Consider the following 13,008-nt stretch of genomic DNA (forward strand, 5'->3'; position numbering starts at 1 on the left):
ATTACATATACCTCCTAATAGTATAATAATAAACACCAAAATGTTTGAAAAGATGGAATTTATCAAGTTTGGGTTAAACTTGGGTTTTGTTTTGTTTTGTTTTGTTTTGTTTTTAGAGAATGAGAAAGAGAGCACAAATGTGAGTGAGGGGGAGAGGGAGAGAGAGAGAGAGAGAGAGACAGGGCTCACCTGAAGCAAGGATCCTGCTTACCTGAAGCAGGGTTTGAGTTTACCTGATGCAGGACTCAAACTCACAAAACATGAGATCATGACCTGAACTCAAGTCAGATGCTTAACCGACTGAGTCACCCAGGCGTGTGTGGGTTAAATTCTTTATGAATAATTAACCATCCAGAAGGCTCAGAGGAGGGATCCAGGAAAACCATGGCAGAGACTGTCTTACTCAAGGGTTTGTGGGAATGGCAGAGAACAGTATTCCAGAAGACCTGTGGCTCAAAACTTCTGTTTGAAGTTAAAACCCTCAGAATTATGACACCTGTAAGACATTCCCTACTAACGTCTAAATAGCTCCTTTGATCACTGTCATTAAGCATGCAAATACCATATTGTACCAACTAAATCTTTTACCAAATCAATTCAACTCTATCATTTCTTACCCTGGAAAGGAGTCTTTTAGGTATTAAAGCATATCTGTAGGTGTGGTATATTCACTCATACCAAACACTTTACCATTATCTTTGACCAACTGCCGATGTCAACCTCATCCCTTCTGTCCCCTGACTCTATAGGCAAATCTTAAAAAATTCCACCTTAAAGGACCTGAATGTGAGACAGGAAACCATCAAAACCCTAGAGGAGAAAGCGAGAAAAGACCTCTCTGACCTCAGCCACAGCAATCTCTTACTCGACACATCCCCAAAGGCAAGGGAATTAAAAGCAAAAATGAATTACTGGCACCTTATGAAGATAAAAAGCTTCTGCACAGCAAAGGAAACAAGCAACAAAACTAAAAGGCAACCAACGGAATGGGAAAAGATATTTGCAAATGACATATCGGACAAAGGGCTAGTATCCAAAATCTATAAAGAGCTCACCAAACTCCACACCCGAAAAACAAATAACCCAGTGAAGAAATGGGCAGAAAACATGAATAGACACTTCTCTAAAGAAGACATCCGGATGGCCAACAGGCACATGAAAAGATGCTCAACGTCGCTCCACATCAGGGAAACACAAATCAAAACCACACTCAGATATCACCTCATGCCAGTCAGAGTGGCCAAAATGAACAAATCAGAAGACTATAGATGCTGGAGAGGATGTGGAGAAACGGGAACCCTCTTGCACGGTTGGTGGGAATGCAAATTGGTGCAGCCACTCTGGAAAACAGTGTGGAGGTTCCTCAGAAAATTAAAAATAGACCTACCCTATGACCCAGCAATAACACTGCTAGGAATTTACCCAAGGGATACAGGAGTACTGATGCATAGGGGCAATTGTACCCCAATGTTTATAGCAACACTCTCAACAATAACCAAATTGTGGAAAGAGCCTAAATGTCCATCAACTGATGAATGGATAAAGAAATTGTGGTTTATATACACAATGGAGTACTACGTGGCAATGAGAAAGAATGAAATATGGCCCTTTGTAGCAACGTGGACGGAACTGGAGAGTGTGATGCTAAGTGAAATAAGCCATACAGAGAAAGACAGATACCATATGTTTTCACTCTTATGTGGATCCTGAGAAACTTAACGGAGACCCATGAGGGAGGGGAAGGGAAAAAAAAAAGAGGTTAGAGTGGGAGAGAGCCAAAGCATAAGAGACTCTTAAAAACTGAGAACAAGCTGAGGATTGATGGGGGGTGGGAGGGAGGGGAGGGCGGGTGATGGGTATTGAGGAAGGCACCTTTTGGGATGAGCACTGGGTGTTGTATGGAAACCAATTTGACAATAAATTTCATATATTGAAAAAAAAATTCCACCTTTAAAATACACCAAAATTCAACCCCTTCTACCACCACAGCACTCCTTGGATCTACACCCTTTGTTTGTTTTTTGTTTATTTATTGATGTCGAGAGAAAGAGAGCACAAATGGGTAAGGGACAGAGAGAGAGCAGGAGAGAGAATCCCAAGGAGCTCTGCATTGTCAGCACAGAGCCTGACACAGGGCCCGATCTCGAACCTCGAGATCATGACCTGATACTAAGAGTCAGACCCATTACCGACTGAGCCATCCAGGGGCTCCTATACCCTTTGATAGAGTCAGTTTCATTCATAAGACCAACTGAAGTCCCTATGGTCATTTACAAGTCTACACAGGATGTGGTCCCAGGTCACTGCTCTGGGACCTCAGGTCATATTCTTTCCACTTTCTCACTGTGCCCCAGCCACACTTATCTCCTTGCTGCTTCTCAAATATACAGGCCACAGCTGCCTCAGGGCCTTTACACTTGCTAGTCCATATATCTATAATGATCTTCTTTGTATATTTGCATGGTCGGGTCCTTCACATCCTTCTGGTTTTTGCACAAGCACCACATTTCCAAAAAGCCTTCACCTTATTTAAATTTATCCTTTCCAGAATTATAACTCTTTCCTGTATTTTGCCCCATGGTGCACTGTATTTTATCAAGTCTTAGACACCAATATTTTGAGATACAGCATTTGTATATATACTGCAATAAAATAAAAAAAATTAAGTTCACATGTACTTGAATGTAAGATGTACCCTGATTTCAGAGGTATTAGAAATATACATAACAATGTGCATTTTAGGATTAACAAAATACAACTGTATGCATTTTCTTTTCTAGGATGCATATTTGTTTATTTTATTTTTTTGAGTCAAATTCTATAATTTATTTATTTTTTATAATTTACATCCAACTTAGTTAGCACATGGTGCAACAATGATTTCAGGAGTAGATTCCTTAAGCCCCTTACCTATTTAGCCCATCCCCCCTCCCACACCCCTCTAGCAACCCTCTGTCTGCTCTCTATATTTAAAAGTCTCTTATGTTTTGTCCCCTTCTCTGTTTTTATATTATTTTAGCTTCCCTTCTCTTATGTTCATCTGTTTTGTTTCTTAAAGTCCTCATATGAGTGAAGTCATATAATATTTGTCTTTCTCTGACTAATTGCACTTAGCATAATACCCTCCAGTTCCATCCACGTAGTTACAAATGGCAAGATTTCATTCTTTTTGATTGATGAGTAATACTCCATTGTCTATATATACTACATCTTCTTTATCCATTCATCCACTGATGGACATTTGGGGTCTTTCCATACTTTGGCTATGGTTGATACTGCTGCTATAAACATGGGGGTGCATGTGTCCCTTTGAAACAGCACACCTGTATCCCTTGGATAAATACCTAGTAGTGCAATTGGTGGGTCGTAGGTTAGTTCTATTTTTAATTTTTTGAGGAAACCCCAAACTGTTTTCCAGAGTGGCTGCACCAGCTTGCATTGCCACTAACAATGAAAAAGGATCCTGTTTCTCCGCATCCTCGCCAACATCTGTTGTTGCCTGAGTTGTTAATGTTAGCCATTCTGACAGGTGTAAAGTGGTATCTCATTGTGGTTTTGATTTGTATTTACCTGATGATGAATGATGTTGAGCATTTTTTTCATGTGTTGGTTGGCCATCTGGATGTCTTCTTTGGAGAAGTGTCTATTCATGTCTTTTGCCCATTTCTTCACTGGATTATTTGTTTTTTTGGGTGTTGAGTTTGAGAAGTTCTCTGTAGAGTTTGGATACTAACCCTTTATCTGCTATGTCTTTTGCAATTATCTTCTCCTATTCTGTTGGTTGCCTTTTAGTTTTGCTGGTTGTTTCCTTTGCTGTGTAGAAGCTTTTTATTTTCATGAGGTCCTAATAGTTCATTTTTCTTTGGTTTCCCTTGCCTCTGGAGATGTGTTGAGTAAGAAGTTGCTGCGGCCAAGGTCAAAGAGATTTTTGCCTGCTTTCTTCTCTAGGATTTTGATGGCTTCCTGTCTTACATTTAAATCTTTCATCCACTTTGTGTTTATTTTTGTGTATGGTGTAAGAAAGTGGTCCAGGTTCATTTTTCTGCATGTTGCTGTCCAGTTTTCCCAGCACCATTTGCTGAAGAGACTGACTTTATTCCATTGGATATTCTTTCCTGCTTTGTCAAAGATTAGTTGGCCTTACATTTCTGGGTCCATTTCTGGGATCTCTATTCTGTTCCATTGATCTCAGTGTCTGTTTTTATGCCGGTACCATGCTGTCTTGATGATTACAGCTTTGTAATACATCTTGAAGTCCCAGATTGTGATGCCTCCAGCTTTGGTTTTCTTTTTCAAGATTGCTTTGGCTATTCGGGGTCTTTTCTGGTTCCATACAAATTTAAGGATTGATTGTTACAACTGTACATATTTTAATTATTTATTTTGCTTGTGGTGTGTCTCCTTCCACTAGGAGATAAACTTCATTAGGGAAGGATGTCTTATTTATTTATTTATTTATTTATTTATTTATTTATAGAAAAAGAGAGTGAGAGCGGAGGGGGGGGCAGCGGGGGTAGAGAGAGAGGGAGAGAGTGTCCTAAGCAGACTCCACACTGTCAGCACAGAGTTCAACATGGGGCTTGAACTCACAAACTGTAAGATCACAACCTGAGCCAAAATTAAGAGTCAGATGTTCTACTGATTGTGCTACCCAGGAGCCCCTTCTTTATGACTGTATACTGTTATTTCCCCCAGCATCTAAATCATTGCCTGAAACACAGTTAATGCTTAATAAATATTTGTTGAATCAATGAATGAGGGTGATTTCTAAGGGCATTAATCCTAATCTTGCCCTATGAGAATTCCCTGTATAGTATCAAGTGACAAAATAGGGTACATATAATAATAAAAATTTCCTTGCATATAACTTGTCATTTTCTCAAAGTAGCTCAACATACATTTTTTTTTCCTTTGCATATTACCTCCATGTGTAACATGGTGTAGAAAAGAAAAGTACCTTGCCCAGGCATGGCCATGGTCAGACAAGGACTCTTAGTTTGACTCAGAGACTATCTTTTTTTCCCCCCTATATTATACATTATTGAAAGTTCCTATGGAAAAGAAGTAAACTGAATGAATTATATTTATGAATTGATTGCTGTATTGATTTACCTGGGTCAGTCTGCCAAAGTGGGCTGATACTGGTGGATTCAAGATCATGATTTACTGTGGTTGGTTGCTATAAAGTTTAACCTTTGGGCCTATCACATAAAATTGGCCAGAGAATTGATGAGATATGGTAATCATGAAGATCATCACAGGGCCAAGAAAAACTAAAGCCAGGACAGGCCTATAGGAAATGTTGGAAGCAGATTAGAAAGCAAAAGACTTATAAGAAAAATTAGATAATAGATAGATAGATAGATAGATAGATAGATAACATATGTCTATGGGTGTATATAAAACAAAAATACATATAAATATATGTTATGGTGTAACATTATGTATAAGGAAATAATATTTTCTGTACTTGAACATTTTTTAAAAGGATTTTGTAAAAAATAAAAATAAAAAAATTTAGATAGCTAAGTTTCCTACAACTTTTCCCATGCCCCTATACCTCCAGCAATAACAATGATCATTAACAATTGGTTATTACATTTTTAGACACATGTTCTAAATGAACTCACATATGTATATACACAGTATGTAACAAAAATGGTACCCTACCATGCATACATTTTCATAAATTGTCTTAATCACTGAACTGGATCTTCTTCAAGAACATAACTTATACTTCTTTTTAAAAGCTGTTGCTTATTAAATAGTATGGTTGTATTATGATTAGTTTAGCTAGCCTGCATTATTTCATATGTGTGTTTCTCTCACTGCGTATAATACACAACTGTGCATAAATATTCTTTAAATGTATATTGTTTCCCTCTTTTCAGTGTTTTCTTATGAAGTTCTCTTTCATATGTGTTTTTAGTTGTGCACTGTATATTCATTCATGTCCTGAGATGAAGGACAGAATGTACAAAAGGGAACATAGTCAGCAGCAGTAAATGTATGTTGAACTGAGAGCAAGCTTTTTAGTTTTTTTTAACTATCATTTATATATTTGTTGGTTTTTACATCGATAAAACCTGTTTCAAAAAATTGAACGGTAAAAACTTAGATTTGGGAAACTCTGACATGTTATCCAGCTTGACCACCCCACTTTATGAAGAACCCTTCCCAGTAGACCTTTGAATCTTATCATAAGCTTCTCTCACTGTGTGACAACCTTTGGCTCCTTCATCTAAATATCTGTACCCTTTAAAAGTCAGCTTCTGACACTGCCTCCAAGAATCATCCTCTAATTGTCCCAAGGAATTAAGATGTCCCTCTAGTACTCAAAAAGCACCCTGTGTTTGTATTTATCAGTACATTTTCCAATCACTGTTGTAATTGTAGATATGTTTACCTGTTTTTTCTGCTAGATTATAAGTGGCCTCATTGGCGGTAAATCTGTCTTCTTTACTCACTTCTCTGTTTCTAAAGGCACAAAATGATGTCTAAAGGCACAACACTTCACTTCTTTTTTTTTTTTTTAGTAGAATAACCAAATGAGTGAGTACATATATGATCATTTTTTCCCTTTTCTTGGCTAATATGTGTGTTTGATATTTTAATAAATGTATATCGTGCATCAGTTTGAGGAACAGAATGCTGGTTGGAAAGATGGTACTTAACTTTATTTTTTTTTTAATTTTTATTTATTTTGAGAGAGGCAGAGACAGTGGGAGTAGAGGAGGGGCAGAGAGAGAGAGAAAAAGAGAGAGAGGGAGAGAGAGAGAGAATCCCAAGCAGGCTCCACACAATCAGTGCAGAGCCTGCCATGGGGCAGGAACTCACAAACTTTGAGATCATGACCTGAGCTGAAACCAAGAGTCGGAGGCTTAACCAGCTGAGCCACCCAGATGTCCCTTGGTACTTAACTTTAGATAACCCTATCCAATAAGTAACTGTGTTGTGAAAGAAGGAAGAAAGGTGGTTACTTTTGCAAGGAGAGCTCATTTGCATCAGCTTATTGATGGAGAAGGGTAACCTAGGTTTCATTCTGTTTGCTATTTCTATGTGAAACCATGCAGCTCTTCTTTGCAGTATCTGTCTCTCATTGAAGAGTTGTCTTAAGGAAACAACTCAGCAGCTGTCAGGGGAGTGTCAAAATGACTCATTGATTTGAAGTCAGGATGACCAATGCTAATGGATTCACCAGTTTTTCAGGGCCTCTCAGAGTTCACCTTCTTGTCACATCACGGTGGCTAACTTTGAAGTGAGGAATGTCCTGTCACTGGGACCCAAGCTGTCTACCCCTCTGTCAACAGGTTTTAGCTTCTAGGATAAGTTTGTACTTTTCACGCCAATGTGTGTTACTAGAGCTAAGGTTTGAGAAATTCTTCTTGATGTTTTCTCCAGATAAACCGTGATGGTAAAGACACTCTCATGTAAGCAGTTGAGGCTCCATTTATGTGGGAGAATGAACCCATTCAACCAAATTCCCGGTAGTTCAACATAATCTGCAATGTTAATTATTTCTTGATTATGAAATAGCCAAGGGACCTGAAAAACCAACTAATCTTACTTCAGTGGAAATTAAAGCCCAAAGGGCTAAGAGTTTCTGTGGTCTCTCATCCAAAATTGGGTGAATCAAGGTTCAGGTCTGAGACTGATACCCTTCTCACTTTGCTAGAAGCAAATCCTTTCTTCTTCTTCTTCTTCTTCTTCTTCTTCTTCTTCTTCTTCTTCTTAATCAATAAGAAGTCCCGGAGATTAATATGAGTGGTTGGTGAACAATTAGAATATTCAGTGGCTGGTGCAGTTCTTAAGAAAGCCATCCTAGATCCTTTTTCCCTCTTCTCCCATTTTCAGAAGCAACATAGTACAGCCTTTAAGTGTAGCAGCTCTGAAGCTAGACTATACAGGTTAGAATCAAGGATTCATCTCTTACTAACTAGAGGAATTGAGCATGTCGCTTAATATCTCTGTGCTCCAGTGTCCTCAAAAAAAAAAATAGTATAGTCATAGCACCTACCTCATATGGTCATTGAGAAATTTAAAAGAGTTAGTCAGGGACACCTGGGTGGCTCAGTTGGTTGAGCATCCAACTCTTGGTCTTGGCTCAGGTCATGATCTCATGGTTTGTGGGTTCAAGCCCCACACTGGGTTCTGTACTGACACTATGGAGACTGCTTGGAATTCTCTCTCTCCCTCTCTTTCTCACCTTCTCTCCCTTTCTCTTTGAAAATAAATAAACTTTAAAAAAAGTTAGTCAAAGTTATGTACATAGAATAGTGGCTGACACATGTTAAGCTTTCACTAAATATTTGCCTGTGCTTATCATAGGAGTGTGTGGAAATGGGAACTTCAGGTTTTTTATGTCTCCCTTCATATTTAGAGTGGGAGTGAACTCTCATTTTACTGTATATTTCTCACATTTTCATCTCCATCTCCTTTGTTCCAGGAAAATCTTAGGTCCTTTGCTAATATATGAGTTATAAAGGGATTAAAAACAATTTTAATTTTTTGAGAGAGAGAGAGAGAGAGGCAGAGAGAGAGGGAGATACAGAATTCAAAGCAGGCTTCAGGCTCTGAGCTGTCAGCACAGCTCTAAGGGCTTAACAGAATGTTTTCTGTATCAACATATTCATCGTGATGTCACAGAGGACTAAGGGACCCACTTTATAGCAAAGGTGGTGTGAAAGTGTATAAAATGTGTATGAATTCACTTGTACTTTCATATATCACACCACCCAGAAACTGCTGGCCTAATAGAGCAACAGACTGAGCTGTTGAAGAGACAAATGAGGAACCAAGGTGAAGATAATACCCTGTGAAGATGGAGTGTGGTCCTCTAAAACATCACATAAAACTTATACCAACATCCATTATACTATGCTGTGTCTCAAGTAGGTAGAATGGATGGATCCAAGAAACAATAGGTGGGGGCCAGAAGGACTGTACTTTCCATTATTTCCAGTGATCCATTTCAGAAATTTGTGATTGACACTCTGTGGACTCTGTGCTCTTCAGGACTAGAAGTTATGCTTCCCAAAGAGGGAAATGCTTCCCCAGCAAAAGATCCATTGAACTTTGAGCTAAGACTGCCACTCAAGTATTGTGTTCCCTTCTTGCCAAGAGACCAACAGGGAAGAGTAAATTTCACAATCCTGGTAGGGACACTTGACCTGGATCATGAAGAGGAACACTGTCACACAATTGAAGCAGGCAGAAATATGTTACACATCCACTTGGATATCTCTAAGTTCTCCCTAGCCCAATATTGATGTTACATGGATAAGTTTAGTGGCCAGCTTGGGAAGTGGAAATACAGACTACTCAAGAGTGAGGGCCTTTATTCACCCCACATAGTGAGCCACCAAGACCAGCTATGAGTGAGGGAATCTATAATGGGTAGTAATGGATGAAGATAATTATCATCATTTGCGGCTTCAGGACCAGTTATAACAATGGGAACTGCAGTTCACTGTTTTTTTTCCCAGCAGAAGAGGCCCACGAAAGCTTTGCATTGATATGGTCCAAGTGGATTTAAGAGACAAAAAAGCAAAACTGTCATAAATTCTGTGTCATGTTGCATTGATATCTCTTTTAGGACTGATAGAGTCACCCAACTGTAATTAAGTTGCTGGCTGAAAACTTTCAGTTCAGTTGAAGAAGGTTGACTAACTCAAAAATCATACCCCTTTGCAGGGTAATCTCATAACCAATTACTGATTGTTGCTGTGGTATGAAGCCTGGACCTCTCAACCTATTTTGTGATAACTCTAAAGGACTATCCTAGCTCCAGAGCTTCTGGTAGGATTGGCCAAGGCCTTAGTTAATACTGTAATGTAGTCTGATTTCTCCTATTCAGTCATGCCTATTTTTTTTTCCTTCCAGGGTTTCAGACTAAGTGCTTTTCCAATAAACCTCCTGCATGCTAATCTTTGTCTCAGAGTTCCTGGGGACTTGTACCAATAATAATTCCTGTATAAGTGTGTATACACCTATATAAGCAGGAAACAAGATAGGCATAAGTCATCCATTTCAGTAGTAATCATAAGAATAACATTTCATTACAAAGCTGATCTGCTCATTGAATATCCACCTATGGCACCCTCACAGTGCAGTACCATGTAACTATCAAAAAGAATAAAGATGTCTGTAAAGTATATGGAGATACTTCATATTTGTTTAATGTTTATTTTTGAGAGAGACAGACTACAAGTAGGGGTGGGGCAGACAGAGAGGGAGACACAGAATCCAAAGCAGGCTCCATGCTCCAAGTTGTCAGCACAGAGCCCAACACAGGCCTCAAACCCACAAACCATGAGATCATGACCTGAGCCGAAGTTGGATGCTCAAGTGATTTAGGCACCCAGGCGCCCCTGAGATATTTCATATTTTAAATAGAGAAAGAAAATAAAGCTGAAGAACAATGTATATAATATACAATCATTTCATATGGAAGAAAAGGAAATTAAAATATGAAAATAATTTTCCAATTTTGACATAATAGACAATAAATAATAAGTGAAAATGGCTACATATAGCAGATTGGTATGAATAAAAAGGAAAGGAAAGAGTTAACGAGACTAAAATTTTCCGAATTTTAAAATATCACCCTTAAATACATGTAAACATTTCACAATGAAACAACAAAGATAAATTTGTAAAGAAAATACGATGAATCTTAAAATTGAATTCAAATACCAAGATATAAAGCATTTTAAATTGACGACATAAACTCATAAGGACAGTAATTGTTTCAAGGAACTGTGGAACACAGTACTGTATGCCTAATAGAATGCATTCTCAGGGGAAAAGAAAAGAAAACAATTTAGATTTTACTTAGTAGAATTATTAATCATAATTTTGATATTGAAACTGTTATGTGTGGGGCACCTGAGTGGCTCAGTTGGTTAAGCATCTAACTCTTGGTTTCAACTCAGGTCATGATCTCAAGGTTCATGGGACTGCACCCCGCATTGGGCTCTGTGCTGACAGTGTGGACCCTGCTTGGGATTTTCTCTCTCTCTCTCTCTCTCTCCTCTCTCTCTCTCCCCCTCCCCATCTTGTGCTGTCTCTGTCTCTCTCTTAAAAAAAGAAACTGTTATGTTTATATCGGAAAATAGAGCAAATAGTTAACTGTTTTGATATCATTAGTAACAGTGGGAAAGAATATCCAAAAATAAAATAATAAAAGATATTTTGAAAAGCTCTGTAATGTTAACTTTGAATTAGAGATATCTATGAGTTTATTTGAATATATTTGAATGTATATAAATATCAAATAAATATATATATGAGATATATTTTAAGTCTGTATATTTAAATAATACATAGTCTAAATATATTTTAGAGACATTAATTAGTATAAATATGTAAATAATATATATTAAACAATGTCTATAGAATTCAAATATTCCCAATTTAAAATTAACATTAATTTAATAATAATGACTATTTTAAAATTAATATGTTAAATTATTCAAATGGTGTCAAGGTATCACCCCACAGAGTGTTTATTCATTACTAATTGGAAAGTATACCTTTACAATGGAAAGATGTGGCCGTTACCTTGTCGGGGAAGATTCTAAGGTGACCCCCATGATCCTTGCTTCTGGGTGTTCATGACCTTATGTAATTCTCTCTCCTTGAGTGTGGGCAGGATTTGTGACTTGCTTCCTAATAAGCAGAATATGGCAAAGGTGAAAGAATGTGCGTGATTAGGTACCTGTTCTACTGAGAACTTCTTTTCTTTGCCATGGTTTGAACTGGCCTATGGAGAAAGCCACATGGCGAGTAACTGAAGGCTACCTCTAGCCAAAAGCATCCAAGACACTAAAGGCCTTCAGTCTGGCAGCCTGAAAGAAGCTTAATGTTTACTACAATCATATGAGCTTGGAAGTAGATCCTGTCCCAGGTGAGCATCAGGTGTGACCATGTCCATGGACTTTGTCTTGATTGCCCCATGTGAGACTCTGAGGAAGACCAAGCTAAGCCATGCCCAGACTCCTGATCCAGAGAAAATATGAGATGATAAATATGAATTGTTTTCTTTCTTAACATTTATTTATTATTGAGAAACAGAGAGAGACAGAGCATGAGCATGGGAGGGGCAGAGAGAGAGGAGGAGACACAGAATCTGAAGCAGTTTCCAGACTCTGAGCTGTCAGCACAGAGCCCGACGCGGGGCTGGAACTCACAACCTGCGAGGTCATGACCTGAGCCAAAGTCAGACATTTAACTGACTGAACCACCCAGGCACCCCAATATGCATTGTTTTAATCTATATTTGTGGTAATATTGTTAAGCAGTACTACTATGTAACCAGTCAATATATCTCTCAACAAAGTGATAAAAATTAACATCACTAATATTAGCACATTTTAACAATATTTATACCCTGTCTTGATTTCATGTGACATTTCCAACATCACCTATAAAGTGAATATTCTCACCAAAAATATTTAACTCAAAACTCATCAAGTCCTGAGGTGCCTGGGTGACTCAGTCAGTTGAGTGTCCAACTTCAGCTCAGGTCATGATTTCACGATTCGTGGGTTTGAGACCCATGTTGGGCTCTGTGCTAACAGTTCAGAGCCTGAAGCTTGCTTCAGATTCTGTGTCTCCTTCTCTCTCTCTCTCTCTGCCCCTCCCCCACTTGTTCACACTTTCTCTCTCTCTCTCTCTCTCTGTCTCTCTCTCCCTCAAAAATAAATAAGTAAACTTACAAAAAAACTCAAGTTCTTAGATCTAATTTCTGGATTGTAGAAAATACGGATGACAGAATGAGAAGGTTAAGTGAAACTGTAAGGAAACAGAAGAGTCTAGAATGTTGTACATTCTTTATGTCAGCAGACCTGGAAATGGAGGTGGGGAGGTGGCAGAAAGGTAATCTACATTATAGAAGCTGTTAGAGGCAAAGGGGTCAAAATAGAATGTGTAAACTTTCTTTTGCTCCTGGATCAATACAATAGAAATAAAAAATAAACTGTAGAAAACACTTGTTGACAATTGGAG

General features: G+C 38.3%; 1 long non-coding RNA gene across 1 annotated transcript in view; it reads right to left on the reverse strand.

The window, feature by feature from the left end:
• Positions 1 to 12,784, reverse strand: part of LOC113603494 (uncharacterized) — a 51,224-nt gene extending 38,440 nt beyond the window's left edge. Inside the window, exons 1-2 of the long non-coding RNA XR_008290380.1 lie at positions 12,720 to 12,784; positions 11,563 to 11,670 (exon numbers count right to left, since the gene is read on the reverse strand). This is a non-coding gene — a long non-coding RNA (uncharacterized LOC113603494). The remainder of the gene's footprint in view (positions 1 to 11,562; positions 11,671 to 12,719) is intronic.
• Positions 12,785 to 13,008: the final 224 nt, after the last annotated feature.

This window comes from Acinonyx jubatus, chromosome D1 (genome assembly GCF_027475565.1).
Source record: "Acinonyx jubatus isolate Ajub_Pintada_27869175 chromosome D1, VMU_Ajub_asm_v1.0, whole genome shotgun sequence".
In the NCBI taxonomy this organism is placed as follows: Eukaryota; Metazoa; Chordata; class Mammalia; order Carnivora; family Felidae; genus Acinonyx; species Acinonyx jubatus.